The sequence below is a fragment of the Tinamus guttatus genome, unplaced genomic scaffold (assembly GCF_059628265.1).
Source record: "Tinamus guttatus ecotype Peru unplaced genomic scaffold, ASM5962826v1 Tinamus_guttatus_pri_ptg000182l, whole genome shotgun sequence".
Classification (NCBI taxonomy): domain Eukaryota; kingdom Metazoa; phylum Chordata; class Aves; order Tinamiformes; family Tinamidae; genus Tinamus; species Tinamus guttatus.
This window is the reverse complement of record NW_028288716.1, coordinates 156,303-167,708: the sequence shown is the minus strand read 5'-3', so window position 1 is coordinate 167,708 and position 11,406 is coordinate 156,303. Positions and strand designations below refer to the sequence as shown.

At 43.3% G+C, this 11,406-nt stretch overlaps 1 pseudogene across 1 annotated transcript in view; it reads right to left on the bottom strand.

The window, feature by feature from the left end:
- Positions 1–8,666: 8,666 nt before the first annotated feature.
- Positions 8,667–11,406, bottom strand: part of LOC148594935 (spindle and centriole-associated protein 1-like) — a 39,896-nt pseudogene continuing 37,156 nt past the window's right edge. The window contains exons 5-8 of the transcript XR_015913286.1: positions 10,654–10,872; positions 9,373–9,767; positions 8,848–9,025; positions 8,667–8,716 (exon numbers count right to left, since the gene is read on the bottom strand). The product of XR_015913286.1 is annotated as a spindle and centriole-associated protein 1-like (transcript). The remainder of the gene's footprint in view (positions 8,717–8,847; positions 9,026–9,372; positions 9,768–10,653; positions 10,873–11,406) is intronic.

The following is an 11,406-nucleotide window of genomic DNA, read 5'->3' as shown; positions in this document are numbered from 1 at the left end:
GCTGACACAACCATTGTGTGGGATGGTCCATCTTGCAGGACATCTCACATGGGAGTTTTGTACTTGCTGCCTCCTCTTGGGACTCTGCCTCTGACAAGGCAGTGTGACCTGCGCAGCAGTCTGCTTCGATGCAGGAATCGTTGACAGTTGTTTTGCCTATTCTCATCAGAGATCACTCAAAGGTCCACACATCAGAATGATGACAAGCTGAAATCTTTCTGCTGAGCTTCATGACAGCTTTTTGTCTACGCAAGAAGGGCCACCCAAGGAAACGTCTCTCCCTTTTGAGAAAAAGATTCCCACTTGTGAAACTTCTGTGGGCAGACTGAACACAGTGGGAGAATGCGGGCGGGCTTCATGAAATCACAGCTTCTGCAAGCTTGCCTGTGGTTTGAAAAATAAATTACTTTCTAGAGATGCTCTATCTTCTCTGATGTAAAAATGCCTCCCTCTACACATTTCTCAGACATGTTTTTGACAAGAGTACATACAAGGGGAAAGCAGTGAGACCCCTGACCCTTCCACAGCCCAACAGTATCGTACTCATCTTGCTAAAACATTATGAGTACTACCACAGTTTTTGCATCAGGCGCCGTGAACATCAGTGCCAAGCGTGTCTACTCCTTTGCCTACCGCAGCTGGCCCGGGCAGGTAAGAGCGCAGTGGCGCCAGGACCCGCTCCGCCGGGCGAGTGTGACCAGCGTGGGTTAGAGAGGAGGCGGCTCTGCGGAGGGTTGGCTTCCCCCGGGAGCCTCTGGGGTTCCCGCTTCCGAGCTTCCTTACGTCCTCCGCAGGGGTACCGAGGTCGGGGGAAGACACGGGGAGAGGGACAGGATCCAGCGCTCCTGGCTGCCAGCGGGGTTTCATGTCTCCGGGGAAGGCTGCGCAGAAGAGAAGCACTTTTTTTTTTTTTCTTCCGTCTTTTAAAAAAAAAAGGGAGGAGGGTAAGGCGCTGCCCACGCCTGCCACTCCGCTCTCCCCTTCTCCCGCCCGCCTCGCGCGGGAGATGGGGTCAATCAGGGTGGCTCTTCTTGAGTGTCTGAGCGGGGACTTGCTGTGCGAGAGGGCAGCTCGCCCTCTGCGTGCTTGCCTTCCCTCTCCCCCTGCTCCCTTCTCCTTTAATGTCATTTTTATCTCGAGTAGCTGAGTGGTGCCTTGGAAACTCGGGGCCTGCTATTTGGTTTGGGCATTAATTATTCGGCAAGATGCTTTGATGTCCCAAACTATGGCCTTATGAGCACTCTCCCTTCTTGGCCTTCTCTGCACAGGGTGAGAGAGATTGGAAAACATCTCCTTTCCATGCCTTTTTTTTTTCCTCCGAGGTTTTAATATGCAGGGATTTGGTAGAGAGCACAATGAAAAAAATAAAGTGTGGAGGGGCTTTTAAAAATAATTCATATTTTTTTCTTCTGTGTATTACTAGGCAGTAAATCATGCCTGGTATTTATTGGGGCAGGAGTTGTGATCTGGGGCTGTGAGGCAAGGGGATAAACCCAGTATTACTTTCCCGTTGTGTGTTACCTCTGAGTACAGCAGGGCAAGTGCAGTTTTATGACATCAACTCCGTTCTAGAAACTCATAGTGAGGTAAGTTAGGTTTCTTCAGGTGCTCTGGAGTTACTGTGATAAAGGCTTGTCCACGGGACAGGTAGTGTTTGGGGCATGTTAGCTGAGACAGTGCACACAGTGATTTCAGTTAAAATGAATCCATTTCACTGGATTTAACTGAGTTTTGCTGAATCTTTCTACGAAAAAGGAAGTCTGCTTCCTTTTCTCTCTCTCTTCCTCCTCCCACCCCACGGCTCTCTCTCTCTCTCTGAAAGGGGGAATGCCAGCTTCTTTGTGGGGTTTCCAGGTATTCTAAATCCCCGTTCTGCTTAATGGCTGCTCTCAGAGACTAGCCTGTTTCTGTGGCTGTGAAAAGCCCATAATCGCAGGCTATTTTTGCATTTAAACAGGAACTGTAGTGTTCCTCTCCACGTTTCTCTGTGCTATAACATAAAAATTTCATGGTTGTATTGAGCTGGCCAAGAATATACCTAAGAGAGAAAAATTCATATTTCTTTTTAAAGCAGAACTCAAAGCATTGCCATGTACATGCTTAAAGAAGGCCATGCTGCCAGATCTTTTTCTGTGAAAACTAATTTGAAAGAAAAAAACGCTTGTTGGATAAAAAGAAGAAATGTTCTAAGAAGCTTTTGTGTGAGGAATGTCCTAATCACATCTTGAAGATAGCTCAGTGGGAGGCCTTTTAGCTGCTGCACTAGAGATGAAGCAGCAGAAACCTCTGGTGGCTGGCATAATGTGATGCATATATGCGCAATCCTCATCTCAGCAGTGGCCCTGCAAATAGGGCAGGCTTCTTCTTGCCAGCTAGGTCAGAGCTAGAAGCAAGTCTGTGCTGATGGTCCTGCATCTCCTGAGAAGGGATTGTGACTCAAAATTTGGAAACTGGATGGTGCAAATCTTATCTTGAACCAGGGACCATCTCTTTTGGGCAGACTCCTCTTGTGCAAGAGTTGTTGGGCCTTCTGTGAATGCCTGCAAAAAATTGGCGTGCTGGTCCTTCCCTCTCACTTCTCTCTTCAGCCCCGAATTACCACTGAGCAAGGAGCCAGCTGTCAGCCAGCTCTCCGCCACTTGTGAGGTCCTCCACTCTTCCTGGCTCTTTCCAATTCAGCCAGAGGCCTCTCATACCTTGAGGCAGAAACTACACAGGCAATTAACCTTAGCTACAGGAAATTTAATTGAATTAAAAGAGCATTTTTACCCTGGAAGGTCTGCACTGCGTGAATGTAATTGCTTTCTCTCTGAAGCAAAGCCAGGTTTGCAGTGTCCTGGCTCTGAAAGGGCCAAGGTTGTAGTGTTGTTCCCCTCTCTGCTACCCTCTCTCCGTTCCCCCCCCTCCTGGGGGCAGACGTGCAAGCAAGGGAAAATTTGAAGCCAAAGACAAGACAAGACATGAGAGCTGGTTTGTGACCTACCCATCCTGTGTAGATGCTGAGAGGGCCTGTCTAAAAATGCAGCTGGATAGAGCAATGGTTGAGTGATGGACTAGGGAAGGAATGAAACAGTTCTGCTTGGTGCTTCAGAGGCCTACCACTTTTTCTAGGAAGAGCTGTGCTTTCCTGATCGAGCGGATGCTTCTATCCTTGAAGGGCAGCTTCTATCCCTGAAGCAGTGCTGATCTGAGACAGGCAGCTACTTCCCTTCTGTGCACTTCCTTTTCTGTGTGTACAAAATGAAAATAAGGGGATGTATCTGCTGATCAGGTCTCCTGGCTGAAACTCCAGTGCATGTATACCTTGCTAGATCTCTTTTTTGGGGGGGTGGAGGGTAAAATCCCTATGGGCTTTGCAGTTGTAAAGGCAAGGCTCTGCAGAAAGAGGAGCATAGCCCGTCTGTTGCAAAGGGCTTCTAGAATTGGCCTATGGACAGAGGCATGCATCAGAAGCCCCTTCCTCAGTCTTGTATGGTAGAAAGTCTTAATTCATTACTGAGTCTTTTAAAAATGTGTTTCTAGCTTCCTTTTTGTTCTCCTAGTTGCACTTTGAAATTTCCCCTTCCGTACAGCTGTTTGTTTAATGTTTAACTTCTAGTGCAGGGGACTCCTGTCACTGTTCACCCATATGCTACCAGCAAAGCCAGGTGTGAGTTATTTAGAACACTGATAAACAACTAGTTGAGCAAAAAGAATTATTGTTGTTTAAATTGGGGACATCCAAAATTGGAAAAAGGTGAATGTGGCACATGTTGAATATGTGGAATGTGAAACACTCAAGCATATGTCCCTGCTTGGGGGCAGAACAGTGTGGAAGGGGAACAGAAATGCTGGAGCTGCCTATGTAGCAGTGTGCTTGCCCAGGAGGCTGAAGTAAGGTTGCAAAGTATTTTTGCTGAATTTACACTGGCTAGGTAAGGCTTTATGAAACAGTTTGGGAAATAAAAGGTTTAGTTCCACAACTGCAATAATACAAAGGCTTCTAGAAAGAAATAAAAAGTTGGGAGGAAACAATGAAGTAATACAAATAGAGCTGCTCTCTCCACCACTCTCCACCACAGCCCCCTCTCAACCTTCTCCAGGCTGAACAGGCTCTTTCAGCCTCTCCTCACAGGGCAGAAGTTCCAGGTCCCTGATCATCCTTGTAGCACTGTGCTGGACTCTCTCCAGTAGCTCCACATCCCTCTTGTACTGTGGGGCCCTAGACTGGACACAGTACTCCAGAGGTAGCCTCACCAGGCCTGAGTAGAGGGGCAGGATCACCTCCCTCGACCTGCTGGAGACGCTCTTCTTAATTCTGCACCCCAGGATCCCATTGGCCGTTTGGCCACAAGGGCACACTGCTGCCTCATGGTCAACTGGTCGTCCACCAGACACCCAGGTCCCTCTCTGCAGAGCTACTCTCCAGAAGGTCGGGCCCCAGCCTGTACTGGTGTCTGGAGTTATTCCTCCCCAGGTGCAAGATCTTGCACTTGGCCTTGTTGAATTTCATAAGGTTTCTCACTGCCCAGTTGTCCAGGTCCCTCTGGATGGCAGTGCAGCCCTCTGCGGTATCAGCTACTCCTCCCAGTTTCATCTCATCAGCAAACTTGCTGAAGGAGCACTCTGCCTTCATCCAGGTCACTGATGAATAAATGGAACAGGATTGGACCAAGGATACCACAGGCCTCCAACTAGACTCTGCACCACTGATCACCACCTTCTGTGCTCTGTCATCCAGGCAGTTCTTAATCCATCTCACCGTCCACTCATCTAACCCACACTTCCGGAGCTTGCCCAGGAGGATGTTGTGAGAGACTGTGTCAAAACCCTTGCTGAAATCCAGATATATGACATCCATTGCTCTCCCCTTGTCTACGCAGCCGGTCATTCCATCATAGAAGGCTATCAGGTTAGTCAAGCATCATTTCCCTTCGGTGAACCCATACTGACTACTCCTGAGCACCTTCCTATCCTTCAAAGTACTGTGGGTATAACTAAAGATGAAATTTAGAAAGGATGCCTCATGCTTCCCTGTTCCAATATAGTCTGTTCTCTTTCTGGGTATCCTGCCATAAAATAAAAAGGCAGTAAAGCCAAAGTCATTAATGAACAGCACAGCCAGTAGTAGGCCTGGCATCACTACATTTGCCGAAAACTGATAATATCAAAGAAGCTCTGAGAGATGGTCAGAAAGAAGTTATTAGAGATCTTGGTTCGGATAGAAAATGGAGTAGCTGACAAAGTGCCAAGAACATGGGTTAATGACAGCAGAGGATGGCAAGAAATAGCTTATTTGTACAGTTTACAGCTAAAGAGAAGTACAGCAGCCAAATGGCTGCTTCCTGGATGATGAGTAAATCCAGCTTTACTGTACTGTATATTTGTCAGTCCTGAAAGCTATTGTGCATCAAAGAATGTCCTGTGCATTTTCAGAGAAGCCATCCACAGATTCTGGGTTTCTGTGAGGCAGGTACAGGGGCAAAGGATGACAAGGCAGGGAACAGACAGTCAGAGGTGGGAAAAAGACTGTGAAAGCAGGAGTTGCCAGACTATACCCAGACCTTGAGGCAAGGAGCTAGAAAAAGTGGAAAGGAAGCTAGGCAAAACGAGATTGGGAAACAAGTGTAGAATTACTGGAGATTGAAAGGTTTGTTTCTCCCCATCAGGGGGAGAAAGAGAGCCTAGGTGGGTGACAGAATCAGAGGAATGCAGTGATAAAAGGTATGTAAGTGTGCTTTAAAAGGAGACCTGGAAGGGTTCATGGGAAGAACAGATTATCTTCAACCTTTGTTTCCATGACTCCCTAGCAGATTGGAACATTTCTCAGGTATTTCAAGAGGTTTTTCTGGGACACAACACAAAAAACTTTAGGTCTAAGCCCCCTTTTCCCTCACACTACCCTCTCCCCTCTTCACTCCTAAGCTACTGCCAAGTTACTGCCTGAGTCACAGGAGTAAAACCACTCTAATAACGGCAGAATCAAGCAAGAATCATTTTTTAATTCAATACAATCACGTAATATTGCAAACACAAAACAAAACCCAAACAGTTCCAACGACCAGCTCTATTCCAGCATACACACTTGCGCTAACTCTTAGCCGCAGCTCATTTCTAACCTTACTCCTACTTGTGAACAGAAGGAGGCTGCCTCCCTCTGGGCACAGGATGCAGAGGAGCTTGTGGGGTGGGGACTTGAGACACCAGTGACCCTTTCCTGCCTTCTGGAAGGAGCACACACCTTTAGCCAATGTGCCACATGAGCTGTCGCACCACATCAGGTGCATCTACGCACTGGAGTGACTGTACTAGATAGCTGTGCCAAGTCGAGTGCAGTCCTTCACTGACGCAGCTATGAAGTTTTGGGGACGTTAACTAAAGTTCAGGACTATGAGCTTTCTTCGCTTCCTAGACTTAACCCTGGAAAAATACATTGCAGAGATTTTCAACAATAATTTGAACAGACTATGAATCCAGTGTTTTCATGGTTTATGAAATCTATTGAAAAAGCAACAAAACAAACACAAACATCTCTTGAGAAGTATCTTCATCCTCTTAAAACTGAAATGATTGAAATTTATCATCTTTCTTATGTACCTTTTAGGTCATCAATTCTGATGGGTTTAACAGTTAAAAAATATCACAGCATCACTCAAACTCTGAAGAGCTTGGCTCAAACTTCACTTGTCAAAGCAGCCTCACTCAAAATCCAATTTTTAATCTGCAAGAGTTTTCTTCTCCAATACAGTGGTTTTTGCCCAGGTTCACTAAATGTAAAGAACAGATATAAAAGGATTTCTTGAATGTCCTAGAATTTCTTAATTCATTATTGCTATTAAAACGATCACTACTTCAAAAAGTCAAATAAAAACAATATACAGCAAACATGGCATCAGAGTATTATATACACAGACAAAATACAGAATAGTTTAAAACAGCTGAACTCATCAGATAGCTGTTGATTTTATGAAAGGAACTATAACACACAGCAAATAGATTCTGATGTCAACTTCAGATAACCACTTTATTATAAAAAAAATAACAATGAGATAGCAATATTCAAGTCTCAATGCAATCCCCGGTACATTAACTACACTGACAACACAGTGCTCTCAGCATTGTGGAAAGCTGTAAACACAGAAGGAAAAAGTGATTTCTGACGCAACTTGTCATCCAGCAGGAATAGACCAGTTTCCTAATCTCCAGGCTGCTTTTCAATGTTTGTACATCCCCTCATCTCACTGTTTTTTGTTTGTTTAAATCCCATATCTTGTGCCAATACACACTCCAGGTATGTTTTGTTCACCTTTTCCAGACTCTCTCCAGATGATCTAATATGGATATCATATAGATACTTAGCCCATCTGTATTTCTAAAGTAGCCTCACTTTTTCATCTTGCGAAAGATCGACTGGGGTCTAAGGACATAACCTCACAGCAATGTGTCCAATTCAGAAACTCGTTTCCAGGACTTCTATTGTCATAAATAAAGTAACTCTTACAGACCTTTTCTATACTGACTTTTTGCACTGAAAGAAAAGCACTTCACACTTACAGGGTACATGCGGAGAAAGAATTAGAGTGATCTAGTTGTGGTTCGTGAGAACATTTCAAAACTAAAACGGGACTTGAGTGCAGCTTCTTTTACATAATATGCATTGACAATGCAAACCAACCTTCTTCTTTTTGCATTTCCACCTGCTAGACATAGGAAACAAGTTGAAACTCATACATTTTAAACCTCAGTACTTGCAGAATATAAAGAGATATAAAATAAAAAGCTGAAGGCCCATTCAACCCCATAATCACTCTCTGAAAGTGACCAATAGTGAAAGCAGATAGTCAGAGGAACTATGAGTAACATGCACAGATACAGAATGTTCTTCTATAGATAAATCCTCTGACTTTTGTCCACAGAAGCTTATATTTACTTTTGATGTTGTCTTTACGTTACAATGGCAGTGGAAGTGTTGAAAGTGTTAGGGCCCCACTGTATGAGTCAGTGCATATGCACGTGCATATAAGCATGATCTCTCTTCCTCCTTGTTCACCAAGTCCTTCCCTTTACACCATCTCTGTGGTTTAGGAAGGAGGAAAGGGCAGGTGGCCTAGATGTGCATGAATATGATCTTGCACAATTTTAACTGCTATTGCAGTAGCCGTGAAAAGATTAAGTGGCCCTCATATGCTAAAGAATATAGTTGCTTATAGTTACATTTAGCAACTAATCCATGGATCTTGAATGAGCAAAAATATTTTTTCACTGATTTGTCTCTTCAGATGATTTTAAACTTGTTATTTCTTTTTGCTCACATTGGCAATAACTCAGCAAGCTAATCTAATGAAAAAGCATCAGAAGACCAAATACTTTGAAGCAAGATTAAGAACTGGAAAAACAGTTTTCAGTGATTTTGAGACCTGATATAAATGCTTCATCTTTTCCTAAAAGATTCTGCAGTAGAAAGGCCTGCTTAAAATGCTCTAGGCATTCCATAATATATATATATATAACTGGAATTGGGAATACTGGGCATTAGACACACCAAGGAAATCTCTTGCTGCCTGTTAGGAACAAAACCTAGTTCTGCTCTTAAGTGACAGTGCAACAGTTCAGCAGACAAAGGCAGAGCAAAGAAGAAATTTACCACACAGCATGACATTTGCAACAAGCTAACTAAGAAACTAACTTTAGGAGAAGTTTAGGTGATGTATTTTTATTTCTCTGAAGTTTGCAGTCTCTAAAAACAAGAGATCGCATAGTCATTAAGAGCAAGTGCACTGAGACAATTGCTGATCCAGTCAATTACAGAGAACTCCCAGAAAGGAAAAAGCATTATCGTTCTGGTTTCTCCTAAAGTTAGGTACTTACCAGTATAATTTAAGGATGGGAGTGGAATAGGAGATACCAGTGGAGAGACCACATGGCCATCATATGGACCTAATTTTTGTGGGTCTGTTAGATGCAACAGTTTATCTTGTGCTTCTGCACTCTGACGATTCAGCTCTGCTATTCATTCCTCCTAGCTCTTCGGTATTGCAAGATGAGTCTATAGACAGATAATTAGTTCAAATTAAAAGCTTATAATTTGCTCCTTCGGAGAGCATGCAACATACTAACATGCTTCAAGTACTTTTACATATCTAACTTTTCACCCCAAAACACAAGTTTCTTAAGGACAGCACCTCTTGTAGGAAGAAAAAAAAGAAAAAAAAAACTTCATATTTCTTTCTTTCATTGTCACGCCCTTCTAGGCCTTAATTGACTAAATACCATATGAAATAGGCCTTAAAACAACTGGAAAAGATGTACCTTTTAAGAAAAAAAAATCAAAAGAAATAAAAAGAAGATAAGCAGAAAGGGGAATCCACCCTTTCTTTTCTAGTAAATCCTCACCTGTTCCTTTGAAGTATCTACACCAGGGTTTATATTTTGTATTGGACCTGGGTTATGTAGGCTATAACCTCTTTCTTCAGAGCAGCCTCTGAATTTGCTCAGCTGAGCTTTAATAAGAGAATTCTGCCATGTTAGCTCAGCTATCTGTCCCAGCAGGACACTGCTTTCAGAGAATTCTTCAACTGCAATGTTTTTTCCAGAATCATCTGGGGAAGACAAACTCACTTTTTCTTGGGAATTCTCCAAGTCTTTAGCTGCAGGAGAAACTGGGTGCCTTTGAGAAAAGAGATATTTTTGCTCGCTTGTGCTCTGTGCTATCAGGGACGAGGGTGAAGTCCTTTCCTTGCATGGTTCTTTCTCAGTATTTTCAGTTGACTGAGAGATGAACTTGAAGACTAGAAACAAGAAATAAAGTGACAGTAAGGAAAGAAACACATGATCCTTTTCCAAGAAGCTAACAGTGACTTCATTCTGTTAGGGTAGCAATTTACAAGAGAAAATAGCCAAGAAGAAACTTTAATTGTAACACATAACCTGAAAGGAGCACATTAGGGAGTAAACTCTCCTTACACAAGAGACTGCTACAAGTACTCACCATTCCAAAGAGTTAATAATTTCCCCTGCCAATTGCCTTAGCATTTGCAAGATTTCGTTAGAGTTGGAGAGAGAAGAGAATTTCTTAGCTGATAGAAAAATGGAAACACTCAAACACTTTGTCCTTAATTTCCCATAATCCAGTTACCTTACCTAAGAAACTACAAGTCTGCCTTTTTCTTCTTATATTTATGCTGGGCTGACAATAATCAAGGCAATATAAATTATCAACTAGTTTTAACAGTGTCACCATTACACGTGGAAGATGCTGGATTACACCACCAGCAGATGAAAATCTGAGAAAATGTGCTCTAAATCATAGACAGCTACAGCAAGCTACACAAGAAGACAATTAAAACCAGTACAAAATAAGATTGCCAGTCTGGAATGCCACTGATAGGGCTACAGAATGCAGACAGACAACTTCAAGGAATGATGACAGAAAGCCTAAAGGAAATGAGCCATAGGCACAGAAATAAGAGAAATGCTTATCTGGATGCGGATGCAGGAGATGACAGTTATAGGGCCAAGGTATCTAGACACCCAAATTAAAAAAGTTTTCATAGAAGGTAGAGCTCTAGAGAGTGTGGGCCTACAAGATTCAAACAGTAACATAATACGCTGACTCCAAAGTCTACTATAGCCAGCGATAAAGAGAAAGAGCAAGAGAAAGAGCAACCAGCTCACCATTCTGGAGGGGAGACGATTCCTGACTGCTCTTCTGCCGGGGCGGTGACAGCAGTACTGCTGGCTGGAAGACTGGGAAACTTTTACCTGCTCCCACACTATCAGAGGCACTTGGCTTCTGGGGAAAATTGACAGGCACTTCCTCATGTGGGAATTTTAGCATATTTTCCCTGTTGTCCACATCAGTCCTGGGCTCATAATAGGTCAAAATGCTTTTGTCTAAGAAAGAGACAGAGCAGAGATTGAATTTAAAACACACACAAACAATGCAGGAGCAGTGTAGGGAAAAAAAATCAGTAATGGCCACCCTTTCATCCAGGGGCCTGACAAGATTTATGTTTCCTACACACCCCCCACTTTCTTTTAATCCTCAAGTACAGAAATCGTTCTCTGGAGCATAACACACATCTTCATTGAGCAAAAAGAGCGGTCACAGTTAGCCTCACAGCCTCAGAACGCATTCATACCTAAATGACACTGCATTTGGTGATATTCTCTTGAGAAAAGCAGATATAGGTACTTGTCCTAACGCCCCCAGGCTTGACGGCAAGAATGATGTGCTGGAAAGGAATTCAAAACTCTTTAGAGCACACCAATGCTCTCACTATGACTTCATTCAAGTCAAACCTCTCTATTACATAAAAGGCATTACTCTGCACTTAACTACAACTAGTTTTTGTCCATGTTGCCAACGGTTTTGCACATACCTAAGAGGTATAAAATGAAATTCGTGAATCAAAGCTATAGCTAGCA